At 41.0% G+C, this 13,924-nt stretch overlaps 1 long non-coding RNA gene across 1 annotated transcript; it reads right to left on the reverse strand.

Annotated features, from left to right (window-relative positions):
* Positions 1-8,048: 8,048 nt before the first annotated feature.
* On the reverse strand, positions 8,049-13,553 carry LOC138411468 (uncharacterized). Its single transcript, XR_011244104.1, has 3 exons — positions 13,406-13,553; positions 10,987-11,142; positions 8,049-9,252 (listed from the first exon to the last, which is right to left on the reverse strand). It is a non-coding gene; the product is annotated as an uncharacterized lncRNA (long non-coding RNA).
* Between the last annotated feature and the right edge of the window lie 371 nt (positions 13,554-13,924).

The following is a 13,924-nucleotide window of genomic DNA, read 5'->3' on the forward strand; positions in this document are numbered from 1 at the left end:
AATCCCAGCCCATAGGAGAAGGTCTGTTGAGTATCCTGCTTATCCCTGTAAATGTCAGGTCTGAGACACAATTTGTGAGATGAGGAAAAAAGTGAAAATTGTACTTTTGCTTGAATTTAAAGTGATGAACAGCCTCAAGGCATTTTGCTTTATATTACACCTGCTTAAATCCTATGAGACAGCTTGAGAAAATGATTGCGTCTTTGATGGTAAATTCACAATTTGGTTAAGTTTTCTTAAGTTTTTAGTTTTCTATTACTAGAGTTGCCTCCATGATGGATGAAATGTCATCTCACTCTTCAAGAAAAAGCTTTCTTCGTACTGGATTTAACAGACATCCCATCACCCTGATGATTGTTTCCCCCCTTTTGCTCCCTATCCACTTTAGAATTGACTTTACTGATCACTTTTAAACCATCTTGCCACAAGCTCCATTACAGAAATCATGAGCCTTAGATCCTCAGATGGAGCCCTGCTGACTGTAGTCAAGGCTCAAATCTAAAGGCTTAAGAACAATCTACCCGAGGAAATAAGGTTCGTAGGGTCAGTGACTTCTTTTAATTCACTTCTTAAAACCCATTTTTTCAGACTTGCTTTCATGTGATGTTGTCTTTTTATAATTTTCTTATCACCTTTTATTGTATTTATTTATTTTGTATTGTCCTTTTATGTGACATAGTTTCAGACCACCTCAGGCTTCCCTGTCACATTGCATTATGCAGATTGTTTTTTTTCCCTTGTATTTGCATTTTGGCTTTGCTTTGAAAGAACTTGGTAAACGCCAGGTGAGTCTTACAGCAACATAAGCTGCAGTCAATATATTAATAATCACTATCTAACAGAAAATGAAAATTGTTCCCAAATAAACTGCAAATCAGAAATGATCTGTTTTAAATTAAAAAAAAAACATCAAAATTGAAATACTTTTGCAAAACAAAACACATTAAACACATCAGGCTGATTTTTAATATATTTGTAAAACTAGGTTTGTATTCTTTTGAACAATGCTGGGAAACATTGCTTCATGGCTTCTTGGTGTTTGTCAATTACTCAATAAAGATAAACGTAAGTATCTACTAAAAAAAGCATCTACTACTTCTTATCATCAAGGTCTATTGTTGAGTATATGTTCCAAGGCTGGATTGGCAGTGATTTTTAACATCACAGATGTCACTGCTTCTAGCGTCAATGCTAAGCTTTGCTAATCACATCAAACATGAATGAGCAATGTAGCATATTTCCTAAAATATTAGGCTCTTCCTTTAATATGATGCATACACAGTTTCATTTCCATTACTTTTAACACTACGGAAAGCTTCTTCAACGACTACAACTCCAGACAGTTCAGATTTCAGCAACAAAAGACTTTTAATGAGCTCTGATTAATGACAGCTACAGTATAGACAGTGTCTTTAGTTTCCTTAATGACTGATGCTGGTGGTCTTGTAGGTACAAAGACCCCAGGGACTTGGAATGGAAGGATGGAAAGAGGGACTTTATTAAACTGATGAAGGGGCTTGACAGAAAATCCAATTGAGCTTCACAGTCCAGCCAGAATTATTGGTTTTCTGCCTCCTCGCTGGCATTATCTGGGTATGCTCAGCACCCAGGGAGCCATTTGGGTGGTTGGAAAAAATAAATCCTAGATAACATTTGGTATTATGTGGCAATAATACTTAACGCATCTATTCCTCCCTTTTCATTAACAGAATAATGTTCCAGCTCAGTCATACACATTGATTAAGTTTTTAGGAACAGGGACACCTCCTCTCTTTCTCTTCCATTGCCATAGTAAAACGCTTTAGAAATGATTAATGAATGTATTCTGAAGTGACTGGAACTTGCCTCTAGCTAACTGTAACTCTTTAGTTAAGCTCTCTCAGATAATGACCCCTCCTCTCTCTCCGAGGGTAAATCTAACTGTTCTACCCCTTCCTCTATTATGGGATGAGATTTTTACAGAGCCACTTCTAAATAGCCAAGCTGTTATTGTTATGTCTTTGGAACGGCATAAATTGGAGGGTGCAGGTGGGAGCTGGCATTTACCTCAATATGGCCGCTCGTTTAAAAGTCAATGAAAGAGGAGAAGTGCTGAGTAAAGTGTTAAGTGGAGGCGGGAACATCTGTGATGCTATTTTCCTTGGTTTAGAGGCATAGTGTGGGTTTATGTGTGTGTGTCTGTATTGTTTCTACTGCTGTATTATATAATGATATACACATTGATTTTACAGTGTTATACATCATGTCGTCAACAGTTTTACTGTAACTAAGAATCTGTGCTCTTTTGTTTAAAATGCCTGATTACGATGATTTGCAAAATCAATCTTTATTTCTCTTAAATGTAAACACATGTAAACCCTGTACTCATTTTTTTTTCAAGGCACCATGAAACAATTTTTCTATGCACAGAAAATAAATCATATGTACTATATAGAGTAAGCAGAGTTTGAAAGGGGTTAAAAACCCAGGTATATGGGAATTTGTTCATTTTCTCTTGGCTCAGGCTTATTGTGTGACTGTTAGTCCGTGTACTTTGCTCAAATCAACAGTAGCCCTGTGTGAATAAAATGCAGTGCTCTTGTTTTTGTAATGGAGTCTGTCAGCATAGAGTGGGTGTCAAAAAAGTTCAGTGTTGCAACACAATGTAATGGTGTTAACATTCATCCTGAGTGCCGACACACACACCGACACACAACCGGCAGTCGTGGTTCTTTACATATGGAGTGGGGAAGTGAGATCTGATCACCAGTGATAACATTTAGGATGCATTCTGATGCACTGACCACCGGATCACTCTGGACATTCGTTAATATCAGATCTGAACAAGGACTACGAGTCAAAGCAATGCTAGCAGTGTGTTAACCTGTCTTTTCCTATTTGTGCTCTGGTGTTTCCCATTTCCTTTTGTATCATGTAAGTCCCACATTTGTTATAATTCCTGTCTGTGATCTTGTGTGTGTGTTTTGCTGGGTGAAGTATTCCCCCCAGTTCTCCTGTGCACCTGAACTGCATTAATTGAACCCCTGAAGTGGAATATAAGCCTCCAGTCCTCAGCAGATCATTCAGTCTCTCAATCCAATGACAATACACTAATCCATGTTCGATCCAAATGTTTGATGTTTTGCTCATTACTTAATTAGACTCTTGCTCACTTACAGTATCTGCATGCTCCTGCTTGCTGCTCACCATGTCAAGCTTTGTCCTTATCACTGTTTGGCATGTCCATATCTTAGGCCTTGTTCAGACATGACATATTTGATCATAAGTGGACAGCATTAAGCTCAACTGTTCACACTTCAGCATTACATTGCATCATGTGTCTCCTGTGATCACTTATGATCAGAACTCACTGTCCTGCTCTATATTCAATTGATCACACACATAATTTGTGTTCACGGATAACAAATGGTCTTGTTTTTACCCAGTGTGAGTTTACAGATGTGTCTCATGAACCTGTCTGTGTGTGTTGTATGCAGAAGATACACTTTCTTTAACCTGGCACCAACACCTCACACACACATCTCCCCAAACTTCCTTTGTCTTCATAGTGGCCACAGCCATCATTTTCAAAACACATGCACACACAAACACACAGCCACAAACATATACACATATGTATACAGTAAGTGCACTTTTTTTAATTTGTGTATTTTTACTTTGTTTTCTTTAACACACATACTGTCTTCATTAATGTTGCATAAGTCTGAAGTTTGCCAACCTCTACACTGTCAAGAACTCCATATCCTTCTACGTTGCAAACTACTGACGTTGTAATTTTGGTTATACTTATTAATTAAATTATTAATCACAGTTCCACATTTTTAATTAGTGTCATGAGACTAAATCAGTAAATTGTCTATCTTTCCCCTTCCTTTGCCCCGAGTAATCTCAACATCATTATGTGAATTTTATAAATGTTTCATATCTAGAACCAAAATCATATTAAATAACCTTAGCGAAATAATAACAATTATTATCATTATACACTCTCTAAACAGCAAAGCTCCTTCAGGCTTTACACATAGATGTCATTGCTTTCTAAGGCATGACGTGTGGAAAAACAGTCGTGTTTGACAATGCAAAAGAAACTTTCCCATCATTTGTGCCTTTCACAAGCTGAGCCGCCCAGCTTTTCTCTGTGGAGACACAAAAACAAAACCAACCAACGCTTTTCTCTCCGTCAATCTGTCGGAGCTGCTGGGCGAGAGACTGACAGACAGTGTGGCAGTGCTTCTCCTCAAGTGGAGAAGTTCATTACAGCTCCAAAGCAGCCATCCATCAGACAGGGGACGGCTCTGGGATTAGCTACTTCGCTGGGGTCCCACCTTCCCTTGCAGGATTATTTTCACATCTGGAGCACATTATTCAACACAAAGGGCCCCTTTTGTTTACCGTACTCCCTTGCTCGTCAGCAAAGAGGGCAAGAGATTCATTTTACCTGACAAATAAGAGTGAGACAGATTATCACTTTACCCTGCTGTCAGCCTTTTATTGCAAAAGTCAAACTGTGTCAATCAACAAAGATGTAGGGATGAAAAAGAAGCGAGTGCTGCGTATATCTTATTCTTTCCTGCTTTTTAATCTGCTATTTTTAATTAAAACATTGCAAAAAATCAATTTATTATGTTGAAATGATATGAGTGAACATACCAGAAATGGGAATATGAGCAATAAGCGTTTATTTCCCGATGTCACTCAACAGCCACCACACCACAAGAACAGCATAAAAAGGTTTTTATTTATTTCGCTAATAAAGGCTACTGCAGCGGTTTTCAAACAGTGAGGAGGAGTAGTAGGAACGGCACAGTGGAAGAGACAGGAGGCAAATTTATTGTGAGAGGAAAGGGAGTGAAACGATGATTTACTTTCAAGATAGTGTGATTTGGCTGCTGTTTTGGTCCAATTACCAATCCGGCCTTATTATCTTGTTGCCATAGCTGACAGCAGTTGTTGATGGGGGACCAGAAGCTGACATTGAGAGAAGTGGGATACACCCAGGACAGGTCACCAGTGTATCGCTAATAAACAGAGACAACCATTCACACTTACAATAACACTGATGGTAAATTTAAAGTTTTCAATGAAGTCATACTGCATGACTTTAACCGTGGGAGAAAGCCAGATTACTTGCAGAAATCCCTCACAGCCATCAGGTGTGAACCCACAACCTTCTCGCTGTGACGTGACTGTGTGAACCACTGCACTACTGCCCTGGACCAGATAGTTTCTGCTAGCTTTGCATATGAGAGCATTGTCTGAGACCAGGGCATCTGACAGCAGGGAGACTAAATGAACTTTGGTCTTGTGGTTTTTATTTTTATATATATTTATTTATTGGTAAAATAGTCTAAACATACATTTCACTGCTGGTTAACAGTTGTACGGCTAACATCTACCTCTTCTCCAGTCACCAGCCACACCATCACACACCCACATTCTCCCTCTGTCTCTCTCTTGCCCACTATGCACACTTCTTTTGTAACAATGCTCTGTCTCAAACATCTCAAACCTCTGCATATCACATTGTGACGTTCATATTTACCTGCTGCTGCCTCTCAGGTGTATTTTTCTAATGTAGTTTCCACACAAACCTGAATAATACCGTATCCAATAATGATGCAATGACAAACTATAGACAATTACACAATAAAAACAACTACTTCATAAACATCACACAAGGTGCCTCAAAAATGGGAATGATGAATGTAGAAGAATACTAAAAGTGATGCATGGAGCGATGTGAGAGTGTACATTTTAAACTGACCTGCACCAGGGGGCAGTTAGTATAAGTGGTGATAATGTGGGAATTAGTGAAGAAGGTGCTGTGGGATCCTGTTCTGGTCATCGTTGGATTTCACATGCCTTATTAGGTCTTTTTCTGAGAAGGTGATCTTGAGGATTGTTGGGCATAAATTCTGGGTCAGTCTATATCAGTGGTGCTGTTTGGAGCGTTTAGTTTTCCTACAGGGTCATGTACTGTAAACACACTCCTGATTCTAGAGAATGTGGAACTAGTGTGTATTGAGGGCTTGTTGATCAAAAACTCTGATAGGACATGCTATTCATTTGCAGTGAGGAAGCCATTCTCCTGATTGATCGTCTGTTCACCACTTCTGATCAAATCTCATGTCTCTGCTCTGTATGCGATTAAGTACATATGCCATTAGTGATCGTGAGGAACAAATTATGTTTTTATTATGTTGTCTGAGTTACTCTGTCACCAGTGTCCTTCCCCAAATGTGGTCTGAGTGATTGGATCTCAGGACGCATTCGGGTCAATCAGAATTGAAATACTTTGCGCTGCCGCTGACCACATGTTATCGGATCACCCAGGATGGATGTTGAAACCAGGTTTGAATGGTGTCCTTCTAAAAAAATATCGTAATTAAATCAGGAAAGAAGGTTTTGCACAAAAAGTTGTATCTTTAAAACTACAATGCCTGATATTTAGTGCCCAAGTCCCAAAATCTACCCCCAAGTCTCTACTGATATTTTAAATCTCCACTGTGAGCTCTGTACTATTACAAAAAACATGGTGTATTTTAAAATAGAGATAAAATACATGATTTGCATAACATCCATATTAATGACAGTAAAATAGCTTCTTAATCTGATGACAGATAATAATTCGACACAAGTGTGTTTCCACATTAACACCTCATGTTTCCAAATTTATGCTTATTATACTCTTGACACTTCACATATTCAGTTTTTTAGTTTAATTCATTCCTCATTGTAGCAACAACCAAAGTTCTGCATTAGTTTTAACATTTAATCCAAAACTTTTCCACCAGATCTCTACACCAGTCCTCTTTTTTCCTGCTCACCTCATCAACAACTGGAAAGTGAGTTCGAATATTGAAGCGATCCTGTTCAAGTGTCCTGTCAAGCACCTTGGCTCTCGGTCAATCAGGAGAGTGCATGTAGCTTAGTCACTATGTACACTACTGATTGGTCAGGTTACGGGAGCGGTGAGGAACTAGTCTCTGCCTGTCAGTGAAAACACCAAAATACTAGGGCCAGTCAGACTGGGGCTGATGGGTGGTCAAGGGAGACTATTATTACAGCGGCCCCAGACTAAAGCTCTACAGCTGGCAATGTGCCTCACAGGTGATGCTCTGTTCTGTCTCCGCTGCTTTCGTAAGAGAAGATTGTGACACATTTGTGGGGGCTCTACAGAGGAGGTTTGAACATTGTCTTCAGTCTGAGCTTCTCCAAAATGAACAGAGTAATCGATGTAGGACAATGGGAGAACCACTGAGGGCATTGGACAACACATTTTCCCACAGAGAAGCAGGTACAGGTACAAATGGTGCACCCTTGCACCTTGCCTGTGATTGTATGGGAATTAGGGCTGCAGTTGGGAGCCCTGCAGAGGAAGAGAGGCCTGCAGCAGTGGCTGAAATGACTGAACTGATAAGGGCTGTGTCATTTCAGGCAGCGTGCCATCCTCACCAGAGCCCCAAGGTGTATTGGGGGTGTGGACAGCCAGGGCATTTGGTCAGAGAGTGCCCCCAATCACATCAGGCCCGGGGAAATGGCTCGGTGCCAGCATAGAGGGGGGCATGTGTACCTCAGCCCATGCCCCCACTCCCACCCTGTCTTCACTGACCTCACCACCATCAGAGATGGTCAAATGATACAGGCTAGGCTCCAGCTCCGTCAAAAGTAGATGACAGCTGAGGCCATGATGGCCGCTGGTGAGTTCAGCGTTGACAGTGAAGAGACCCAACATGCTACCAGGTGGGATCCTGGGAAAAGTTAATCACTGCCACCAAGGAGGATATTTTTTCGTTGTCTTATCTGTCTGCATGCATGATTACTCAAAAACGACTTTTCTTTAGAAATCAATGTATAATGTACGAAATATGTTGTGATAGATTTTTTGTTGTTGCTTACAGTTCCTTAAAAAATGGTTATATGGCTGTACTAGGTTTAATTAGGTTGTTTCTCTTTTAATTTGTTTTCTACACGTCAGTCAGTATGTCCACTTTTCTAGTGACCTATTGCCGGAAAGAATTCAGGCATAAATTGAGGAATGGATTCATTTTAAGGTTACAAGGTTCACAACATTATTGTTTCCATATTTATGCATGCAATTGATTTGGAATTTAGCCAATAAATCCCCAGCATAATTACATTTTTGTGCAAAAGGTGTTCATAAAGCCTTTGGAAGAGTACATTTCAGCTTGACAGCACCGCATGACTTTATGACAGCCAAACAACATGACAGTAAAACCAGCATCATTAAATGTGCTTCAGTCAGCAAGATAACCACATTGACAAGACGGAGCCATCACTCATCACAGAAATGTATGCGCAGAGTGATACTGTTGGCTAAAAAAGGTGTCTTGAATGTGAGCAACAGATTAATAGGCATGGTAACTGGACATCATATAAGGACTTGGAATCCATGTGTAGCGTTTTTACAGCTTTCTGACCTGGACAGGGGGGGTGTCATGTGACCTAAAAAATACATTACAAATACACTGTAGCCAACAGGGGTTCGGAGTTGCTCAGTATCTTCACTTGCAGCAGTTCTGGCTGAAGCTGAAATGTTTTGTTATGAAATCTCATCTGGATCAACTGAGCAAAGCACCACAGGCAGCTTTGCATCCCAAAAGCATCAGTGGTGGCTTTGATCTGGTGCCTGAGATTGTTCTGTCAAAATAACATTTATCAACAGCTATTTCAGTGACAGAACATGGCACAGAATATGGCACAATGGAGATTGAGGGTAATAGGTTTGATGTTAATGATAAGGGAATGCATTTAGGGCTTTGCATTGGTTGGAGATAAGAATAAATTATTCACATAATTTATCTGCCTAAAAAAAAGAAATGGCCCAATACGTTTTCAAAATTATTATCCAATAACATTAGAAACATTGCTGTGTCACACATCTCATGCCAAATTGTGTGCTTTTGCAGCTCTAACTATAATCGAATGCAGCCATTGAAAAACATTATATAATGTATTTTGAGATGCTAAATATTCTTTGAGTAGAAAGATGAACAATTCTTTAGTTTCCATGTCTGACAAGGGTTTTAAGTTCTTACATTCCCACACTGCAATTTCACTGAGAGAACGACACTCACATGAAACAGCTCCCTGACCCCCATATCAAGATGCTAAAGGTCAAAGGTACAGTATGAACCATAGTGCAGTTCCTGTGGTCGAGGTCTGCTCGACACAAAACCTTGTCTGTGTTAGTGTCGCAGCTGCAGGGACAAGTTCCTGTGTCTTTTCTCCCTGCAAATGAAGCAGAAACACAAGCCTGCTATCATTGTTATTCCAGTCACAGCGACTGACACACAGCCATCTCCCAAAAAGCCCCCTCCACATAATGAGATGTGAAATATAATAAGCAGAGTTGGCACGAGGCAATTTCAGAATCTGTCGACGGATTTTTTTCTCCCTCTCTCTCTCTCTCTCTCCCTCTCTCTCACTGTTTATCGCCATGTATTTGTTATATCCATTTTCCCTCCATCTCCCTGTCTCTCCCCCTCTGTGTGCTGAACATTGTTTCCATCAGATGGGAATCCCTCCACTCTTTAGGGATTGAGGGATTAATGAGACGCTCACTCCTCAGATTATTTCTCACTCTTGAGAAGAAAAGAAATGTCTGAAAGCACAGATGGCATTTTTTTTCTGCCATTTCTTTTAAGATATATGATCAGATCTGATTTAAGACAGGGGTTATTCACTCTAGTCAGACTTTTCTTAATAATGCAAAACTATAAAATGATACCTCAAGAAGCTATTCACACACACATATAGACAAAGTGTCTATTTAAAGGGCAGCCTTTCCACTTTAACAGCAGGGGTTAAGGTCTGCACACTTGGCTTCTGAAAATCTATGAATATTCGGAAAACTTCTCATAACTACAGGAAACATTAACATATCACATCCACCATTAAATGTAAATTACAAGAATATGGATTATAAAACAGTATAATACTAGCCATTCATTATTACAGTTATCAACAAGACTTTGGTTGAGAATTATTAACTGCAAATTATTCACAGACAGTTGTTGAACGAAGCATCAAAGTTCAGAAGTTTGACAAAATGATCCAAACTCAAGGTCCATTTAACATCTTATTCCTGGTAGCTTTCAAATGATGACAAAAAATAATGGGCATGTAAATGCCAAAACAATAAAATGTTAATTTTATGTAAAACCAGATGATTTTAGAATGTGAGTCAGTTATATGAGTGGTGAAAGTACGGACGTGTGTGAACAATTAAGGGGGGGTGTTGTAAAGTGTCAGACAGAGAGAGAGCCACAATGAAGGCTGTGCCATTTACATTCCAGAAGCCCTCGGAACAGTTATTCTTTCTTTATTTTTCCCCATCAATAGTGGATGAACCTAGTTCAGTTATAGCCATGGAGAGAGGTGATTGGTTAGGCTTATAGGGTAAGAATATCAGAGTAAAATGATCTGAGGAAGGGACAGGTACAATCTTGGCCTGCCTAGGGAGAAAAAAAAAGTGCTGTTCCAGATATAACTTGTCCTTTCAGTCAGACTCCTGTGACACCCAAATGTATACATAGGCTTGGGGACAGCTGTGGCTCAGGGGTTACAGCGGAATTTGGACCATTTGGCTTGTGTTTCCTGAAGATGTTACACCTCTCAGCCAAGGAGCGTTTTTTCAGTTCTAACTGACTAGTGAGAGGTTTCAGGTATTTGACAGTCTACCTCTCCAGAGAATCATTGATGTTGTTGAGGAAAGGATGGAGGAATGGATGGAGGAATGGATGGAAGAATAGATTGTGTGTTTCATTTAAAGCATCTTTAAAGCATGAGGCAGTCAACTGAAAGTTCAAGGGTGTTTATTATCCAATAAAGAGTTGAGAGCGGATGGGAGCTTGAGGCAAAAAGTGACAAGATTAATGACCTTCTCTATCTCATAGGGGCCCACGAATCGGGGGACCAACTTGCGTGACTCCACCTGGTGTATAAGGTCCCAGGAAGCCATACCTTCTCTCTTGTGTATGTGGGAGCGGGCGTGCATCTCCGGTTAGCCAACCTCTCATTCCTGGTGGCCGTGCGGACTAACACAGACCGAGCCTCCCTCCAGATCATACAGAAGTGTTGCAGGTGGGCCTGAATGGAGGGGACAGCCATGTCCTCCTTCTGAGAAGGAAACAAAGGGGTCTGAAAAGCATACACAATGGTGAATGGTGTCATACCTGTGGCGAAGCTGGTGAGGGAGTTATTGCATATTCCACCAAAGCCAAGTGGGAAATCAAGGATGAGGGATGACGGGCAGTGAAACAACGTAAAGCTGCTTCCAGGTCCTGGTTGGCCAGCTCGGTCTGCCCATTGGTCCTCTCTTTTCCCCTATCTGAAACACAGGTAGCAGCACAAATCTCTGCCTGTCTGAGTACCTGGGTGTGACACTCAACAGTCAACTCTCCCTTGCTGCCAACATTACTGCAACAACCTGCTCGTGTAGATACATCCTGCACAACATCAGGAGAATATGTCCCCTTCTCACTCAGAATGCAGCACAGGTTGGGGTCCAGGTCTATCCGCTATCCGGGTGCTATCCGACTGCTGCAGCTAATCCAGAATGCAGCTGGTCGACTGGTCTTTAACTTGACTAAATTCACTCACGCTACTCCGCTCCTCAGCTCCCTTCACTGGTTACCAGTGGCTGCCCGCATCCATTTCAAAACACTAGTACTTGCGTACCGTGCTGCGAACGGATCGGGTCCAGTCTACATCCAGGAAATGGTCAAACCTTACACCCATCGGCTTGCAGTAAGGGAGCACCCTCACTGTGAGCTAACCACTCATACTGATAAAGTATTTATATACATGTGTGTTTAGTGAATATGTGTGCATATGTGCTCAGAAATGTATTTTTAGTATGTGACATGTGTATGTATTGGGAAGTGACTCAATAATTACCTAAGAACAATGAAGATTTATTATATTACAGACTACAGTATGTGTAGAACCCAGTTACCAGGGTTCTCACCTGTTTTAAGCCCTGGCAGAACATCACTCAGACCATCATCCATCTTCACTGGCACCCAATTAAATCCCAGATCACCTACAAACTCTTCCTCCTCACTGACAAATCCCTCCAAAGCCTCGCTCCACAATGCATATCTGACCTACATTGACCCTACACCCCATCCAGGAATCTGTGATCCTTACACTGGAGTCTGCTCACTGTGCCAAACACCAGATTGCATACCTGCATACAGAGCCTTTAACGTTACAGCCCCCACCCTCTGGAGTGCTCTGCCAAAAGAGATTTACAATGCCACCTCCCCTGGGACATTCAAAAAACTACTCAGTACTCATCTTTTTTTGAATTCTGATATGATTATGACCTGATACAATTTAAATTAATTAATTTAGTGCTGTGACTATCCAATAACCCATCATTAAACACAACAATTAAGCTTGGTGAATGCATTTAACCAAATCAATATACAATGGTAAAAGTTAAACCTTTGATACTAATGAATCTGAACTGAATTGATATGTTAGCCTCACTTAATGTTACCAACTGTGGCTCTGCTTAAATCCTGTGAGCTGCAGACAGTTGCTGCTTCCTGGTGGGGTGTAGGCCAATTCAAATATAAATAAAATCAGATGTAGACCCTGTGTTGTTCACTATTGTTAATGATAGGTAGGTTCTTGTGTCTGTGCCATTAAAAGTAGGAGTTCTGTGCAGCAGCAGCCTGGTCTGAGCAGGTCTGCAGAACAGACAGCAGTGAAGAAACAGCTGTTAAAGAGAAGAGGGGGAACAAAGGGACCACTGGGGGAACTGATGTTTATTGATCTTGTAGCATCATGGGTCATAGAGCACATATGGATCAATGGTAGCTGCTTGTTCGATTCATGGGTTTAAATCACAGAATGAAATAATTTATCTGTGGACAACTTTGTGACGAGCAGACCACAGGTGATGAAAACTGGTGGTCACATCAGCTCTACACTGATTCTGAGCGCAGGAGCTATATGGGGATTTGTGATCAGTCCCCTCCCATATACTGTGTTTACACACGACTGCATTGATGGTACGGCTCTGTTACTTTCCCCAGTTTATAGTCCAGGGGATGATACAAATAACCCAGGGAAAAAGAATGGAGACTGGGGAGAGAGAGAAGAGGAGAAACACAACACGTAACGCCAAACCTACAGATGAACTGGAGCCCACATACACCTCAAAATGCTGCAAGGAGAGAAGCATGGCTAGCATCTCCTTCTCAATCGTGGAGCAGTTTAGCTGGTGGTGATGAAACTTCACAAAGGAGAGACTTAGTAGCATTAAAGGCATGAAAACACTAATATGTCCAAACAAATGGAACAGCTGAACTACACAGAGTGGGAAGGGGAGTAACAACTTTACAAAAACAGCGGTAGTATCGAGCCATACCTAAAAACCAGCGAAGTTCACATCCGGTGGTGGGTAAGCCAACACAGCCTCCACTGGCCGGATCTGATCATGGCCCACTTGTTCCCCAGGTAGGTTACCAATGAACTCTCCTCTCATTTCAGGTCAATTGCCCTTCCTCATGTGTCACCGCTCTGATTGTCTGATCGTGTCCACCTGTTCCTCATTACCTTCATGTGTTTTATAGTCTGCGTCTCTTTGTCTCGTGCCAGAGTGTCTCATTTCTGCCATGCACCCCAGCCAGTCTTCACAGTCCATGTTGTGTCTCAGCTTTGCGTACATCACGTTATTTAAGCCTGTATTCTTTGCCTCCTTGCTCGTGATCTTTTGTTTGCATATTTCATAGTTTAGTGTCGTTGTTTAGTTAAGTTTCATAGCCGTTTTGATAGCCTCCTTTGGAGTGAATTTTTGTTCTACTTAAGGGTTCATAGAGAGTAGTAGAGCCTCTGATTTTTAGGAGTGCGTTTTTATTTCGGTCGTTTTTTGAACAGAGTTTGGTTT

The sequence above is a fragment of the Paralichthys olivaceus genome, chromosome 9 (assembly GCF_024713975.1).
Source record: "Paralichthys olivaceus isolate ysfri-2021 chromosome 9, ASM2471397v2, whole genome shotgun sequence".
Lineage (NCBI taxonomy): Eukaryota > Metazoa > Chordata > Actinopteri > Pleuronectiformes > Paralichthyidae > Paralichthys > Paralichthys olivaceus.